The following is a 19689-nucleotide window of genomic DNA, read 5'->3' on the forward strand; positions in this document are numbered from 1 at the left end:
GGGAGGGTTTGAGTGGTGTTGCTTACCTGGCTTCTCAATGGGGGGATGTCTTTGCAGGTGATCAAGAAGGGAAGGACAAGGCAGCCAGGAGGTTGGCACAGTGTGGGTATAGCAATGGAACTAACACAATGCTCCCACCACTGTTCCTGTATTTTTCTGATCTCCTTGCTGTTTCACAAGCACCCCTTTCTTTCTCTGTTACTGGCAGCAACCTCTGCATTAGGAAGCCAGGTAGGCAACATGGTTCCACCTTGCTCTGCCCTGCCAGCTGCTCAGACCCTAACTTCTGAACATGACTTGTGATGGGGAAGGTCTTCCAAAGCAGGGAAGCAGGTGGCGCTGTGGTCTAAACCACTGAGCCTCTTGGGCTTGCCGATTGGAAGGTTGGCGGTTTGAATCCACCCAATGGGGTGATTTCCCATTGCTTTGTCCCAGCTTCTGCCAACCTAGCAGTTCGAAAGCATACCAGTGCAAGTAGATAAATAGGTACCACTGCGGCGGGAAGGTAAACAGCGTTTCAGTGTGCTCTGGCTTCTGTCATGGTGTTCTGTTGCACCAGAAGTGGTTTAGTCATGCTGGTCACATGACCTGGAAAGTTGTCTGTGGATAAACGTCAGTTCCCTCAGCCTGAAAAGCAAGATGAGCGCCGCACCCCATAGTCGCCTTTGACTGGACCTACCTGTCCAGGGGTCCTTTACCTTTCCTTACCTTCCAAAGCATGCAGCAAGTGCCTGAGGCACAGTCCAAGCACCGCCCTTGATTAGTATGCTGCTTCTGTTTTCTCTTCTACAGATGAAAGTTGGTACTAATTAATAAGGTCCTAATTTGTCTGCTGGCCACATGACCCAGAAGCTGTACGCCGGCTCCCTCGGCCAGTAAAGCGAGATGAGCGCCGCGACCCCAGAGTCTGCCATGACTGGACCTAATGGTCAGGGGTCCCTTTACCTTTAATTTGTCTGCAGTGTCCTCCTTTGGAATCTAGACAAATATAGAATTTCCTTCATTCATCCCATTGGTTGACTGCTCACACCTGCAGCATATGAATGCATCCTTAGAAAAGAATGAAGGCCTGGAAGGAAACAGCACAATAGCACTGGACAAATATGGGACAAACCTCAAACATGTCAACTACTGCAATAAGGAGCAACGGAGGAGACATAAGTTAGCTAGAGTCATAAAGGGTGCTGAGTTAAGAATCCCTGTATTAGCTTGGATTTCAGCCCAGTCAATCAAGAAGAGGAAGTCCTTGGGGACTAATCATGCCTCATCATGATTATATAACAGGTCTAGCCAACATAAAAACTCTGTTCAACACTTATTTTTAATCTAAGATTTCCCATTCATCTTTTCTAATAATTAGGCTAGTCTACAAGAAGTCCACTTCATATTACTAATTTGATCTTCTCAAAATGGCTTATTAATCTTCCCGGAAACAAGTCTACCTTCATTTGCGGTTAATGAAAGATTTCCTTTCCGTACCCTGTCAATCAAAGGCTGAGGTGAAGATGTACCCAGAAGTGTGGCTCAGGACGCCAGCTGTCAAAGAGTTCTAAGGGATTACATGTAGGTAACAGCAGTATTATTGTTTCCAATGGTGCTAATAAATCAGCGAGCCGTCCTCTGCTTTGGACTCTGGTGTGAACCTTCATGATCTGAAACACCTGCAAACACCAACAGGCACTGGAGGAAAGGAACTTTTTAGTCCTGGGAGTCTACTGACAATTTCTCATTTAAATTTAGGTCTGTCAATACTTGTGCTTTACCTAAAAGTTCTCCTACGTTTTTTCAACCATTCTGCAGCACACTTAAAATGAGGGGGGGGGGGAATTGTATCCAAAAATTATCAAAAAGGAAAGGAAAATTTAGAGAAATTCTCATGGCGCAGGTATGAGGTGTTTTTTCCCCTGCAACACTTAACTTACTTTCAAGGTTTGTAAGTGTCCTTTCATGCATTCTGCAAATTGTCTCTCCAGTGATCTGCACTCTGCAGACTTAGAGCATGAGACTCTTACTTTCAGGGTTGTGGGTTCAAGCCCCACATTGGGCAAAAGATTCCTGAGTTGCAGGGGGTGGGATTCTATGCTTTCCCCCAAAACTGTATGACACCCTCAGCTAGGATTTAGTGTAAGCATGGGAAGATGGGGAGATTGTGTACTGTGTGGCTGACAGGTGATTCCAGCTATCTTTCATTGCTTATAAATAAAGCAATGTGGAAACATCTTTTAAATAGGCAAAAGGGAAGAGCTTCCTTTAAAAACAAAATCGGTGAATGCACTGGTTTCAAGTGCTCCGTAGCAGTCTCCCCACCTTCCCACACTGGACAAAATTACAGAGCCCTTCTAAAGTGTGCTGAGAAAGAGGCAGAAAAATTGTATCTTTAAGGGACTTTGCAGATGACATTTACTTTCTCCACAAACAACCACCATGGGAGAAAAACACAGATGTGTACACCATTGTTCATGAAACTAACGAACAGCATCTCTTTTACCACAGTTGTGTGTTTTAGGAAGTCACTCTGTGCAAGTCTCTTCTCCCATGTAAGCTTTGGTTACCTTGTGTTCTGGGAGGGTTAAACAGATGTGCCCAATAGTGGGGTCATTGTTGTTATTTTTAAACATTGGCTTTAAAAGAACCTCCTTGCAATCTGGAGTTGTCTTGTTGAAAAGAAACTGGCTGTAAAAAAAGCATCTGCTATATTGTCCTGTAAGGTCCATGAATCTGCACCACTAAAGTGTATCAAGTTATCCCCCATTTGATAGACAATCAGTATACCTGAGAGCTAGCCTTTTCTGACAAGGTTATTTCATCTGATAGAGTATCAAATGGCTTGTTGATTATTCTGACTTCAAAGGCCACTGGCGCTGATATCTTCAAGGTGGTCTGTAATGCTCAGAGTGTTGAAGCCACCTGTCAATGTGGCTGCAAAATTAAAGAGAATCTGTTGGGAAATGAAGGGTAAACTTCCTCTCTTTCAGATTAGCTTGATTAGCCTTGAACAATTTAACTTCTACAAGCCAGGCTTGCTACTATGGGAAAAGTAGACCTAACATCTTGCTTGAAAGAAGAAGGGTGTGTGGACCTATACAGTTTTTAGGTGGGGGAACTTTTCCCCCATTCCTCATTCATTGTTTGGGATGGAAAGTACTCAGCCTATTATGCCTTCCTGATTTTCAGCAATGCATGGGATCATTGCACAAGTTTTTAAATAAAAAAATAAAGTATAATTTCAATGTCACCGTGTTCATTGCTAATTTGAAAAAATACATTTGATAAAAAAGCTTATTGGCCACAAGCTGCAGGAAATGTCTACAAAAAGAAATATGATCGAAATGAATAGTATTTTGACAACATGCACACCTACTAGCTCCTTCTTAATGTTCAGTAATGCTCATGCAGGGAAGGCTTGTATTTTGTCTCCTGAGTGATTGACACACACACACACACACAAATATAAACACACAACAAGGGGGAAGAATCTTATTCACTGGCATATTAAATAGAGCATAAGGGGTTAATGCCTTTCTTGGAGTGTGTGTGCATGAATATGCATATGAAGCTCACTGCACATGACAGGGAACTGCTGATACACAGATTTCTTCCACAGCACTTCTTCGTCTCCAAAGGAAGAATATGTTTCTTAATTCTCCTCTTTGATCTGCCCCGCCCCAATAAATACATCTGCAAAAAAACCAACAAAAACAAAAGTCTTTCAGGAGGAGATAATTGATCCAGTGTCTTTCCTTGTCTGGAGATCCTTTCTTTCAAGTCACACCCCTTCCCCCTGCTCCCCAATTCCGTTTTTGTACACCACCTCACAATCAACATGAGAGGTAAACCGCTTGCTTAAGGCCACATAAGATCTGTACTGAATCAGGCCAGAGGCCCCTCTAATCCAACATCCCTTCTCATACTGGCTAACCACCTGCCTAGGAGGGCAACAGCAATTTCCCCACTCGAGAACCCCAGCAACACAAAACCACTTTGAGGTTTTCTACAATTAAGCGGTATATACATTTTATTAAATAAATAATTAAATAATAAATGCCTATACTGTAAACCACCTTATAAATTTAATTAATCAATAATAATAATAATAATAATAATAATAAGGCAGCAGGGGTGTCAGTCCAGTTTCATATTTACTGGGCCATATTGGCTCTTCCATGCCACAATGATGGATATAAATACATATGTAATCACCACATATAGGAAAAAAGCAAATGTGATTCTTCTCCTTTATGTGGAAAGTTTTGTTCATCTGCCTGATGCTCTTAGAACATGCTTTTTCCACCAAGGGAATATGTGGCAGAAAACTTGCAGCTATTCCTGCCTCCCTGACAGTGTGGGTTTGCCATGTTCAGGGATTTCTGCTGGTTACCCAGCAGAAGCAGGTGGATCTGGGTGGAGGGACAGCTCCTCCTCATCCAGACTGCTTCCATCACAGCAGATCAGGGCTTTTGGTTGCTCTATTAGTCAGATACCTCCCACCATCTTTAAGAATGGTTTTGCAACTGAGGCAGAGGTTTGCATTCATCTGGGCGTCTGAGGAACCGTCAAATGCAACTGAACTATGGGAAATATTTAACAATGTAATGTCTGGTTATTCCCCCCCCCCCTTAATGTCTCAGCAGGGCAGTTATAAGAATGGACTTAAATAAATAAGTGATTATACTGGGAAAAAAGATTTACAAATGAGTCTGAGAGTTACCAAGACCACAAAATTTGATTCAACTATCAGAAGAGGAAATGGCATAGGACTATATTACATTAGATTGTCTACAAACACATAGGCAAATCCAGAGCAATTAGAAATAATTGAGGAAATCCTTTATGCAGTTGATTGCAATGCTATTATAGCTAAGGCATATTTCCTAGATGCTCTGGGGTACATGGAGGAGGGGGGGACTTATTTTAAAAAACATATCACACATGTCATCTGTATAAGGAATAAAATTATTTTGTTGTTGTTTGGACTGGAATGTTAGCCATTTTACTAGAAGGTGGGAGGACTGCCCATACTCAATGTAAGGTACTTTCATGCTGACAAAAAAATTTGTACCATCACTGTATACAAGCAGAACTAAAGCAGATAGATGATAGATAGATGATAGATGATAGATAGATAGATGATAGATAGATACATGATAGATAGATGATAGATAGATAGATAGATAGATAGATAGATGATAGATAGATAGATAGATGATAGATAGATAGATAGATAGATAGATAGATAGATAGATAGATATAGATAGATATAGATAGATAGATAGATAGATAGATAGATAGATAGATAGATGATAGATAGATAGATAGATGATATATGGATAGATGATAGATAGATAGATGATAGCTGGATAGATAGACAGACAGACAGACAGACAGACAGATAGATAGATAGATGATAGATAGATAGATAGATAGATAGATAGATAGATAGAAGCAACAATGACTCCAAGTAGTGTTTTGTGGCCATCAAGAAATTTATTTATTTATTTAGCAGATGTAATGAAATCAAGGGATCCTTTCTGGAGAAAAACGTCATTTACTTGGTTGAGATAGCTTATTCCTTGAGTCATACCACAAGAAGCAGTTGTTGGATATACAGTCCACTTTGGCCAATATTCAAAACATATGAGCTGACACAAAATAAGAAAGCCGGTTCAGATAGAAGATTTGCACAATATCGCATTGTATTAGGAGTGGAACTCTGCCTATAAGTAGATCAGTATCAAAAGAGTGCGATAACATTCTTTAAAGCGTGCATACTATCTCATTTTTAAAATGCAGTATACGGAGCCGAATTCTCAGAAGGATCTATTCTTGCACACTCCGTTTCTTTTATCCTGACTCTATGAATATGCACGGTGGCATAAGCAATGGCATCATTTTACAAACAATAAATTATGTGGGTGAGTAATTGAAATTCGGAGTTTCCCCACATTTTAGAAGTTTATGAATTAACTCCGCCTAAGCTAACAATGGATATTATATTGGATAATATTAAAAATTTTTAGATCCCAACTTGGAATTCAAATGCACGTTTTCTAGAACTGTCTAGATCTCAGTTCTTACAGGAGACGTAGCTGGTAATCGCTCCCAAGAAAGAGGCTTTATGGGTTGCATCTAATGGTGGTTTTGCGCTAGTGAAAAGCACTTTCACGTTTTCAAGCAAGGGAAACAATGCTTTTTCTATCCATGTTCTCCCATCCCCATCCCCTGCAGTTTTCTGCACCCATGAAAAGCTGTTCTTTAGGCTGGGGAACTGTTCTAAAAGGTATGGGATATAATAGAGTGGATGCTGCAGAGGATAACTGACAATTGTTTACATGAGCAGAAGCAGCAGCTTCTCCTTTCAAAATGAAAAGAACATAATTCCCAATAAAACTAGTCTTTGCTGTAATAATAAACAAATGTTTGGGGCACATATTTAGCATTTGCTGTATTATATTAACCTGAACTAGTCTTTATTTATGGATGACAACGGTGCCTTTTTTTCTGGGGGGACGCAGGACGTATGCATACCCATAAACATTTTGTTTTTCATGAGTTAAATATTAAGGTTTGTTAAACAACTAATACAAGGAAACTTTAGTGGGGTGTAAAAAATATACACTTCAGTGTGGTTTTTCCAAGACACCCCCTCCAATTTATAATTATATTCTTGGAAGAAGTATACCAAATAAAAATATGCTGCCAATCTGACTAGTTTTTAAAATTACACTCACTTTGTTGGAATACTAGTGGATAAACAGCTGGGAAATCTTGCAGAGAATAATTGTGCCAATTTTTACCAATGTATACTACTACTACTATTGTAATTATTACTTCTTACCATTAAATCCCACCATTCCTCCCAAAGGTGCTCGCTGCAGCAAATGTATTTGTGATAAAACACTACAATAAAAAAATCTAGAAACAGTCAACAATAAAAGCAGGTAAAGACAATTCCAATAAAGATGCAGATTAGGATAAAGATGTCTACTTTAAAGAGCCTCTTGAAAGAGGAAGGGTTTCAGTGGGATCTGAAAATACAGCAGAGACACCGCCCCTCTAAGGGGACGGAATTCCAAAGGGTAAGTTCACCCAGAGGCGGATTTAGGGGAGTGTGACTGCCTTGGGCGCACTAGGCACAGAGCCTCGAGGGCATCACAGAGGGTTTTGCAACTATTCCGTTGAATGGACGGCAAGAAGCAGATGGGGGCACCGAATTTGGGCACTGCACAGAGCGCCACTCGATTTTGATACCCCAAGGTCCGCCATTGGTCCACCACACTAAAGGCCTGATTCCCGTATCATACAGAACGGACCTGCTGATAAAAAGCCCTGTCCCTCAGCATAAAGTGATCAACTGGCTGTATAAGGAGTGAGACAACATTTTAGGTTTCCTGGTTCCAAGCCGTATAGGTGTATCATGAAAAAGTGTGGAGGTTTCTGTGGATTTCTAAGGAAATATTTCCTGAAATCTTTCTCAGGCGCCATAAGAAGCGCTGGCAGACACACTGTGGAGAAGAAGTGTGCGTGCACACGAAAGCTTCTACCAGAACAAACTCAGTTGGTCTATAAGGTGCTACTAGACATTTATTTATTTATTTTATTTTGACTGCGTCAGACCAACACAGCTACCTACCTGAATCTGTGGGCACCATTTTTGACTAAATTGCTATGGACTGTTATGCCCCCTTCCTATAATTAGCTACATTTCAGACAATAATTTTGTGATTTAATAAAAGATGCGGGCAGTTTAGTGATGGCTGGGTCCAGAGCAGTTTCATGGCCAAATTTCAGCACTATTAAAAAATTCCACTGTTGCATAAGGCAGAAAATGAAATGTGGCCTAAGGAGATGTAAAAGAGATCTCAAAGTAGCTAGGCCCATTACCTGATGGGCAAACCCAGATCTTTCTTTTTCTTGCCTTTGTCCTTCTAACATTAGGCTTCACAGTAAATGAAATAGCGCGCTTGAATCGAGGGCCAGCCGAGAAAGAGAAGATGGGCCTTTGACCCCTAGACAGACCACAGAGATCAAAGACAGTCCCTATATGTGTCAGATGTTATCTTTTTTGAAGCAAGTGGCCATGATGTTTTGTGATGCAGCAGTGTGGAAAACACACAAATAACCAAGTTAGTTAGTGCTGAGAGAAAGAATGATTGACGCTGCGGCTCAGAAGAAGTAAGAAACTGGACAGAAGAAAAGATTTGGTTTTAGTTTACATGAGAATCATCCACTCTCTGGAGGGATCAAGCAGGCACGGATATTTTTTTTTTAAAAAAACCCCACACGCAAATTAGTAGGATTAAGTAAATATTATGGCTCCAATCTAGAGAAAGTTAGGCACGCCCTGTGCACAAAGTAATTAGTCATGGCAACCCAACGTATTTTTTAAAGTCAGCATGGAGTACAGGGAATGCCCATTCCATGTTCTACCCTGCAGTGTGGAAAAATAAAAGGTGCTCTCCCTGACTGCCTTGCAACTGCGGAACTCCCTTCCATGGGAGGCTTGCCAGAATCGAAGCCTTTCAGGAAGCAAGTAAACCTATTTTTTTGGCTAGTTTTTCTGCACCTGGAATTAAGCTGCCAACAGAAGAAGGCTTTAGCAGTAATATTTTACCTGCTTTAATATGATGGTGATTGGCTGAATCATAGACATCAATGAAACGTTAGAAGGAACACGGAGGAGGGTCATCTAGTCCAAACACCTGCAATGCAGACTGCTTTAGGGATGCTAATTTAAGAAACATAAATCAAACTGCAAGAAGATTTACCATATAATATGCAGCTATATCACCAGTTTTTAATTTAAGTAGCTTTCATTTACCCCTTTACAACAACTTGACAATAGGGTGCAAACAGCTGTTGCAGATGGACTGAAATGAAATTTATTACGGTCCCAGACCAGCTTCATTGCAGACGGACTGTTGAATCTGAATTACTTTCAGATGTCCTAAAATCAGTCATATTATCTTAGCTATCTATTGGAAGTGTGCTTTGCTGCTGCTTGTTTCGTAGGTTATTGCATGGCACTTACTATAATGCATTGATTTTATGTCGTGTTTTATTATTTTTAAATTCTGTAAGTCTCTGAGAGACTCCTTATGTTCCAAGCAACATATACATTGAAATAAAAACAATGACAATAAGCTGGTTTCTTGTTCCTAGAAAGTAATTGCTCTACCATTAAACATGAAAAAGCTTACAGACGTTCCCTATCATCTTTTAATATTTTTTCTGGAGCGCCTGTCTTGGGCCACTGAAGCAGTCACTCTGTTAGTATCAAGCACTCCCAAACGACATTAAACCCAGCTGAGATAAGCTTTACCTTTTGCCCTGAGGTAGTGAATATAAAATGTCTGAAAGCAGCCTTTGGCAGAGTGATGCTCATCTACAATCTGTCAGTGCAATTTTAATGCTTGTAGATTGGCTGATTTCTGTGACACAGTTCTCAGAGAAAATGAGATTCTATGATTCTATGGGGAAACACCTCCATGAGGTGAGATCAATGTACAGCTGCAGGAGAAAAACATTTCCTGTAATTCTACCATGGTTACTAAAAACATTGTTAGAACAGGTGTCATATGGTGGCTAGGAGAGTGCAGGACTTGGACAACCATGGTATTTATTGGGTTACCTAGGGAAAAATCACTGCCTCTCAGCCTAACCTACCTCATATAGTTGCTGTGAGGGAAAACAGAAGAGAAACCAATTTACATTGTCCTAAGCTCCCTGGAAGGGACGCGGGTGGCGCTGTGGGTTAAACCACAGAGCCTAGGACTTGCCGATCAGAAGGTTGGCGGTTCGAATCCCCGTGACGGGGTGAGCTCCCATTGCTCGGTCCCTGCTCCTGCCAACCTAGCAGTTCAAAAGCACGTCAAAGTGCAAGTAGATAAATAGTTACCGCTCCGGTGGGAAGGTAAATGGTGTTTCCGTGCGCTGCTCTGGTTTGCCAGAAGCTGCTTAGTCATGCTGGCCACATGACCCGGAAGCTGTACGCCGGCTCCCTCGGCCAATAAAGCGAGATGAGCACCGCAACCCCAGAGTTGGCCACGACTGGACCTAATGGTCAGGGGTCCCTTTACCTTTACCTTTAAGCTCCCTGGAGGAGGGATAGGATACAAATGAGATAGGTCAGTCATGTTCTGTAGTTTTAATATATGAAAACGTTTTATAGAAGTGGGAAGATCTTTTTCTTGAAGATACTGGGATGGTGGTGGGCTCCATTTCAATTTAGGTAGTGATATTTATTTTCCCTTGAAAAGGGAGAGATTGAGTCAGCGTTTGAGTTATAATGGGGCATCCCTAACTCACATTTTGCGAGGAACCTCATGTCTAATTTTTAGAAGACTGAGATGATTTAGCCAACATTTTGGGGAGTGAAACTGGTGGAATTCATTAATTGTCCCACTACCTGGCAAGTCCACACAAGTGGTTTTGGCTCAGGGTCCATACTGAATTTCCGTGAACTTTAACATTGATTATTGTGCATCAGCTTGCATTACTGCTCCCTCCCCCCGCCACTCCCGCCTTTGGAAAAGTATTCCATAATTTTCCTATATAGCATAGAAAGGAAATACCAACCAACATTTTTAGTGCTTTCCTGCTTATGCAGCATGTCTTGGCTTTCCTGTTTAATACTTAACGCTGATGTCCTGGAAGAAGTGAGAGTTGGCTGTTTCCCTTCTTTTTTGGCCACCAATCTGTTTTCTTTAGGATAATAAAGTTCATGAGCAGCTTCCTGTTCTAAAGACATTCCCCGCGGTTATTAGGGATATTGACTACAGAAACAGCAAAATGAGTTTACTTACTCAAGGAACAACACATTTGCACCACATGCCTGATAGTTGTTGCTGCTATTACACCCTGTAGTAATTACCGGTACCTACGTTGCTGCTGTTATGATGATTGTTGTTAGTAGTAATGCTTGCTATTAGTAGTAGTAGTATAAGCAACAGCAAAGTTATAAAAATAATGTTTGCACTGTCCTCAAGCAATGACAGCTGCTTTGGTTCTTCACCTTAGGGTGGAACCACAAGCAGCTTTGTACTTTCCAAGCTTGGCTTTGAGATTTTGAAGGAAAGTTTTAAAAAATTGCTGACCATTTCACATGGTCGGGCTGAGTCCTGGTTGCCCCAATGGGCTACACTTCACTGGGTGTGTAATATGGAAGCCTGTTATTTTTTATCCACATGACCGGTTCATGAAAAATGGTGATTTAATTAGAATGATCAGGTGACTGTCAGCTTTCCTTTTCCTACTGTGAAGAGACATAGTATTGAGAAGTGTGTTATCACTTGCCAGTCACCATTCTGCCATAAATAAGCACAATGCCAGACACACTAAACTAAAGGGCAAAACAGGACCATTCAAATATGCCTAATGTTAAGGCAGTGTGACATTGCACATATGCAATACCTGTATATCAGAAGTAGTTAGGGTGACTATCACCATTATGGTTGCATAAACAAGTCATAGAATGACTTAACTGAATTATCTCTTCTATCTATTTGGAAAAGGAAGAGTTTTGAGGTGTCATGATTAGAGAACTGTTGAATCAATTAGTTTCAAATTAGAAAAATTCTAATTTACTATACCATTTTTGAGATTTCTGATTCTCCCTCTCAGGAAGAGGTAATGACTCATAGAGGGAATGAGTCAAAATCTACAGACAAAAAGGCTCTGGATTATAAAATGCTTACTCATGAGGGTTACTTTATGTGCCTAAACAGGACCACGTGTGTAGTGCTTCTGAGCTGTGTTTGCACAAGGAACATTTAATTTATAACTATTCATCTATTGAGAGGTATACCTGAATGACAGGGAGATTACCCTCAAAATCTGAGGATGTATTGTTTTGAATTTAAATCTAGACTGGTTGTTGGTTTTTTTGTTCAGTTCAAATGTTGTACATTTCCTTTCATTAGCTATCTATATTTCACTCATTTGAAGGAAATGTATAACTCTGGCCACTGAACAATACCTGGATTATTCATCTCATCCACTACAGTTTAAGAAAACATAGCCATGCATACCCCAGGATAATAGGAAGCTCAATTTAGTAACTCACTACCATAATGTAATGACCCTTTCCCTCAGAGAGCTGCTTTTGACTCCAACCCAAACTAAGGCAAAGGAAACTCATTTTGACTGTAATGGCTACAGGCATAATGAGATTAGGCTGACAAAATCATGTTCCATTTTTTCACAGCCTAATATATCCCGTTTAAAAACTCTTCCTCTACTTGGAGGGGGAAATAGTGATGTCATCTTGTACCTCATAAGTTTATATTGTTTTATTTTTCCCACATGAAGGTTAGCTTTTACAACGAAAGGTATGGCACAGCTTGGGAATATCAATTCTGATTATAAATATTCAGGCAAAGTTATTTCCTAGCTCAGTAAGACTAAATAAGCACTTTAGCAAACCACATATACTAAAGTGCTCTTGTATAGCCCATTTACCAGAGACCATCATCCTCTTCATTTCCTGACCTTGACATGTGCTTAGTTAATTCATCCATTTTGTGTATATTTCACACATTATAGGAAGCCTGAGGTGGTTGGCAGGTGGCAGGACTTTCAGTTGTTCCGAATGCCATGAATCCAAATTAACCATGGCTGCCTTTATATTAGCCTTTTACATTAGCTTTACACTACTCGCCCTTTAGCACTTGGCGGTGTTAAACACCCTGTAATCATACGTTTACAGAAAAGCAACTACTATTTCACTATGGGGGCAATCAGCCTTGGCAATTATTGCTTTCACTTCCTGTTTAAATGTGTACGAAATACCTTTGTGAACACCACCTTATGACTGTTTCCGTCTTTTCAGAAGGGCATCTGGTTCGCATGTGACTATTTACCACAGGTGTGAGGAACCTTTGTTTTATATATAAATTTATTTATTTGATTTTTCAGATTAAAATTTTACAGTATCGAACATACAACATAAAAACAAGATTCCAAGGAATCTTTTGGACTTCCCTTGTCCCCTTTGTGGGTCCTATTGTTAATCATTTCCTCCTGCATCTTTTATGATAATTCAAATCTTTTACATCTCCATTGTGTCCAAAATTCACCGTTAAGCTACAAGTGATATTCCAATCCTACTAATGATTGTAACTGTTTACAATGGTTTTTAAGATAGGTTATAAATTTTCCCCGTTCCTTATTAAAATTTTGTTCTTCCTGATTTCTGACTCTTCCGGTCATTGTAGCCATTTTGGCATAATCCATCAACTTGATTTGCCATTCTTCTCTGGTGGGGACTTTATCTTCTTTCCATTTCTGGGTCAATAACATCTGCGCAGCCGTGGTGACATAGATAAATAGTCTTTTCTGCTCTTTTGGGATTCCTAAAAGGAAGGCTTCGGGGTTTGTTTGTTTTTTAGAAAAGGTTATTTTAAACATTTTTTTCAACTCATTATATATCATTTCCTAGAATTCTTTTACTACCTTACATTTCCACCACATATTATAAAAGGTACATTCTTCTTCCTTACATTTCCAGCATACATTTTACACCGTTTTATACATATTTTTTTTCTAATTTGCTAGGAGTGAAATACTACTGGTACATTTTCATATAATTTTCTTTCAATGTGTAACATACTGTGAACTTTAAATCCCAATTCCATAACTTCTGTGAGGAACCTTTTTCAGCCTGAGGTCATCACTCCCTTATGGGCAAATGTGACTCTTATTTTTGTACAGCCACATAAAAGCCAGAGGTTTTTACACATGCAACTCTCCATCAACGTAAGCAAGAGATATGACCACAACTGAAGGACACATTCCAGCCAAGCACGGAGCAGGGGCAGTGAGGGGTGTGGTCTGGGGAGAGCCCAGAGGGCAGGATATAGAGCTCTGGAGGACGGTTATTGGCCCCTAGGCCTGAGTGTCCCTAGCCCTGATCTATTCCTTGACAATTGTGACCTCAAACGATGACTTGCGTAGTGGGCTATCACAGATCAAATACCAGAGACAGAGAACAATAATCAATGTTAGCCATACTCTGAGTAAACATTACTTAAACTTATTGATTTCAAGTGGTCTGCCCTGAATATGACTTGGCTGGATATCACCCAGAATGTTCACACTGTCTTTTCAAGTAAGATACATACATATATATATATATATATATATATATATATATATGCTTTCGTAGATTTTCACGGGTACAGGAATGCAGGTTTTGGTGTCCTCGGGTGTCTTCCCATGTAAAAGATGGGGTGTCTAGGCGACGTTTCGACGAGGTCTCACTCGTCATCTTCAGGCTGGTGTTTTCGGCTTCTTGTTACTGGAACAGAGCAGGGTCTCAGTGTTTGAGTTCCTATAAATACTGTTGAGGTGTGGTGTATAGCCTCCAATGTTCTTGGGCAGAGAGGAAGTTCCCAGGCTAGTGTGCCTTTTCTTCTTTTGTTCCTTAATTACTTGAGGGATATCTTGAGTGATTTCTTGAGTGATATCCTGAGTACCACTTAGGTGGGTCATTAGGTGTGGATTAGTTGCTAAAGCCTTTGTGTCTTGACCTCTTGAACTTTGTGAAGAGTTTTTCTGAGAAGATGCACTTAGTTGTGCTCTGGCTTGGCTTCGTGTATAGGGGCGAGCTGTGGTTTTGTGGCCTGTGCCAGCCAGATCTGTGTAGGGATTGCAGGGGGGTGCAGCATCCGGAGGTGCCACCATGGTTTGGCTACTGGATGGTGTCTGTAATTTATCTGTGGAGAGGGTCTGGGTTTGGGTCTGGTGTGGTTGATTGGTGATGGCGTTCTGTGTGCCTCTGGCTCTGGTGTCAGTTTTTGTGGGGAGGGCTAATTTCCAGATGTCTGGCAAGCGGGATGTGTCGTCACGCTTGTTCATGTTGTGAGGGTGTTTCTCTATCTCGATGGCTTCCATGATTATTCTCTTGTGGTGATGTTCCATGTTAAAGAGCAATTTGGAATCTGCAAAATTAATTTCGTGTCCTGTTTCTTTCATGTGTTGGAAAAGAGAGGAAGTTTTTTCTTCTTTTTTGACGGCATTCTTGTGTTCTGCAATACGTGCATTTATTCGTCTGTTTGTTTGTCCAATGTACGTGGCTGGGCAGACTTTGCAGGGTATTTCATAGACCCCTTGGTTTTCCAACTGGATTTTATCCTTGGGGTTTCTGAGGATATTGGCTATTTTTTGGTTGGTGCAAAAGGCTGTTTTGATATTGTGTTTATGGAGGATTTTGCTAATTTTATCTGTAGTGCCCTTGATATAAGGAAGGAGGGCCATGCCATTGTTTTCTTCTGTGTCTTGGTTTTTGGGGGGTGTTTCTTTTTGGATTAGCTTCATAACCCTGTTTTGCTGGTATCCATTGGCAATTAACACATTTGAGAGATTCTGTAACTCAGTTGTCAGGTGGTCTTTGTCAGCCAGGCGTTTGGTTCTGGCCCTCCCCACAAAAACTGACACCAGAGCCAGAGGCACACAGAACGCCATCACCAATCAACCACACCAGACCCAAACCCAGACCCTCTCCACAGATAAATTACAGACACCATCCAGTAGCCAAACCATGGTGGCACCTCCGGATGCTGCACCCCCCTGCAATCCCTACACAGATCTGGCTGGCACAGGCCACAAAACCACAGCTCGCCCCTATACACGAAGCCAAGCCAGAGCACAACTAAGTGCATCTTCTCAGAAAAACTCTTCACAAAGTTCAAGAGGTCAAGACACAAAGGCTTTAGCAACTAATCCACACCTAATGACCCACCTAAGTGGTACTCAGGATATCACTCAAGAAATCACTCAAGATATCCCTCAAGTAATTAAGGAACAAAAGAAGAAAAGGCACACTAGCCTGGGAACTTCCTCTCTGCCCAAGAACATTGGAGGCTATACACCACACCTCAACAGTATTTATAGGAACTCAAACACTGAGACCCTGCTCTGTTCCAGTAACAAGAAGCCGAAAACACCAGCCTGAAGATGACGAGTGAGACCTCGTCGAAACGTCGCCTAGACACCCCATCTTTTACACGGGAAGACACCCGAGGACACCAAAACCTGCATATATATATATATATATATATATATATTATTTTCCATTTAATATTATAGATTCACATCATCTTTATCCACTATACTGCCTTGGCTCTTGGAGCCTGCCGTCTTCCTTCCCTCCAGCCTCATAGCTTTCAAAATTAGCCGTTATATCATTGCAATTTATATGTTTTCCAATTCTAATTACACTCATTGCAGAATATCTCAAAAATTTAAATAAATATAGAAAGATTTTTAAAAATCCCATTTCAAGTCTACAGACAACCTTGCTAGTGATGTTAATTTCTTACAATGTTCTTTCAGATATCGTATGATTTACTCCAGTCTTTTAGGAATAGTTGATCATGCTGGTTTCGGATTTTTCCTGTCAGCTTCGACAGTTCTGCAAAGTCCACCATCTTCATCTGCCACTCTTCTTTCGTTGGTACGTCTTGTTGTTTCCATTTTTGAGCTAAAAGAATTCTTGCCTCAGTTGTTACATACATAAATAGTCTTTTATCTTCCTCAAGTAAGATACTTTTCAATGGAGTTGCTAAGTTTACAAATTCAGCCACCGGTCATCAAGTATATAGTCATCTAAGCTGAGTCTGAAATTATGCGTTGTACATTTGAGAACCAGATCTAAGTGGCGTGTTGATACCTCCAGGGTGGAATGCAGGGAGCATCTACTGTACAGACAGTATCTTGAATGTGGACAGTTAAGCCATTCCTCATTCTCCATTATAAATCAAATATTAGATTATCCTATAAACATCCTAGGCCAGCTATTAATCACTGGTGCATGAAGCAAGACGTAGAGTTAGTCCTTTGTATCCATGTGAAATTTGGCGTTTGAGCTATTGGAGAGCTGAGAAGACTCCGTCGGTCAGATCATGACCTTTTGAGGACACGCATTCCTGCATGCTTTTGTTCCAGACAGGGTGACGGTCCAATCTTTGAGGCTTGGGAGGCAATTGGATTCTTACAGCTCATTGGGGGCATATCCTCAGTCATGGGTGATTGGCCTGTTAATGACCTGTCTGAGCCGGAGAGCAGCTTGTTGTTGACCCAGTTGCTCTGACACAGCCTCTTCTGCTATGGGCCTGTGGGTTTATGAGGGGCCTGAAACAGGTAATGCATGAAAGTAGACCGTCAGGATGTCTTTATAAGCTTATTTGTGGGCAACCTGTTCCTATGTTGGTGCTGTACCAATGTCCCGCAGATCCCTGCATCCTTACAAATAATTCACTCTGCAACTTTGTTAGAGTACTAGAGTGGAGGTGGCAAAAATCTGTGCCAATTGAGGATGCATTTGCTGTTGCTCTTTCTTTCTCCTCCCAGATTCTTACCGCCTACAAGCAGCTACTTTCTACTTCCCCATCAGAATTTCCACCTTCTGCCTTTTTGGAGATGCAATAAATCTGCTCTGACCTCTCAGGGTTGTTTGAAGAACCCAGGCATCCACAAAGCCCTTAGATAGTATGGCAGAATAGGGATTTCAGAGAATTCCATCAGAAATGGAAATTCACACAATTCGCATGCGCACCTGAGGTCAGGAATAGAAATCATGCAGGCGAATATAAGCAATAGTCATGCACATATATATTTTTTAGCCCACAAATGTTACATAAATAGTTATGTTATTTTCTGAATTGTTCTTAATGCTTCCCTTCCACTGAAATTAATTGCACAATTAAATAAGTGAGACAAATAATACAAATATACTTTTTACTGGAAGTCATATTTCAGCAGAATGGAAACAGCATTGACTGCAATGAACCCAGGACAGGACAAGAATCACTGCCTCCTTACTTCTTTAGGCATTGATATTGGAGTGAACACCGTAGACAGAGAAATCTCATCCCCAGAAGTGCCTGACTGTATATTTATCTCACTTGAATTAATTCTTTTTTTACTTAATTGCCTCTGCTTTGGCCTTCTATATCCCATTCATCACATCTCACCATTCTGATTTTGCCACTTTTGTGAGATCCGTTGTGATTCCCTCGCACAGGCCAGCAATGAGTATTTATTTATCACCTTTCAGGGCTGTACAACCCTCCCCAGGCAGTTCACATAATAAAACAATTTAAAAGAATAAAGCACAAATGTCACAATAAAATAACAGTTCAGGCTGTACATATCATACATTAAAAGCACATAACTTTCCACAAATAATCCTGGGAGCTGTCACTTGTTAAGGATGCATGGAATAGCACAGTTAGTAGAGCATGAGACTTTTAATCTCAGGCTCGTGGGTTCAATCCCCATGTTGGGCAAAAGATTCCTGCATTGCAGGGATTGGACTAAATGACCCTTGTGGGCCCTTCCAATTCTTCAGTTCTATGATTCTGTGATTGTATCTCTGCCATAAAGTACTTTCTCTCTCTCAGCACCCCACTCCCAAATATTAGCACAGCAACACAGGGCTGCATTGCAGGGCTGACATAAAGGTAAAGGTAAAGGTACCCCTGCCCGTACAGGCCAGTCTTGACAGACTCTAGGGTTGTGCGCCCATCTCACTCAAGAGGCCGGGAGCCAGCGCTGTCCGGAGACACTTCCGGGTCACGTGGCCAGCGTGACAAGCTGCATCTGGCGAGCCAGAGCCGCACATGGAAACGCCGTTTACCTTCCTGCTGGTAAGCGGTCCCTATTTATCTACTTGCACCCGGAGGTGCTTTCGCACTGCTAGGTTGGCAGGCGCTGGGACCGAACGACGGGAGCTCACCCCGCCGCGGGGATTCGAACCGCCGACCTTTCGATCGGCAAGCCCTAGGCACTGAGGCTTTTACCCACAGCGCCACCCGCGTCCCGCAGGGCTGACATATCCCACCTTTTCTCAACCTCCAGATCCCAAGAGCTTCATAAAACCCAAGGAATTGCCGTCTGCATTTTCTGGACTTTTTGAGTCATTTTGAGGTTCACTCCTTGACTAACACAGAAAGGTGGGAGCAGGCTCATATCTCCCAAAGCAATTGCTTTGATTGAAGGGCAGTGTGGCAGACATGCACGACCAGCAATGATGCTTAATTTGTCCTGAAGTCAATCAATTGCTCTGTAGATCTTGTTTTAAAGCACTGTAGTGCTGTGCTGGCCACTGAGAAGTAGCCTCTCTTTCCAATTAACTTTGTGTCTCTGATCAAGGAATGGTTTTGTAAACCCAGACTATCTCCCTGAATGCTGAGTTCCCTCCAGGCCTTTGTGAAAGTTTTGGTATCTACTTGGTATAAAAATAATTGCTTATATTCAACTTTGCTGGGACCTATCTATAGGAATATACATAATCCAAGTTCTAACTATCAGAGTTGGCTGTCTCCTCTTAGCAAATTGGATGAATTTCCTCCAATTCTGTCAGTCTTCGAACCAAAGTGCATGTAACTGAGCGTCATGTATATGCAGTTTCGTGCCATGTTTGGTTTTTTAATCACAAAGCACTACTGTGAGGGCTGTGAAGGCTGCCAAAGATCCTGCATGAGGCTTTCCCATTGGATGCCCCCCCCCGCTCTCTCTCACACACATATTTGAAAAAAATGAGTGGAGGAAAATATGACAGTTCAGTCCTAGGACAGTGTCGTGGATAGAGCCTAGGAGGTCCTGCGTGCAAAGTAGATGTTATACCACTGAGCTGGGAAGGTAGCTTTCATGCTACCAGCATCCTGGATTTCCACTTTGGTCTTTTGGTAT

Source organism: Podarcis muralis, chromosome 8 (assembly GCF_964188315.1).
Source record: "Podarcis muralis chromosome 8, rPodMur119.hap1.1, whole genome shotgun sequence".
In the NCBI taxonomy this organism is placed as follows: domain Eukaryota; kingdom Metazoa; phylum Chordata; class Lepidosauria; order Squamata; family Lacertidae; genus Podarcis; species Podarcis muralis.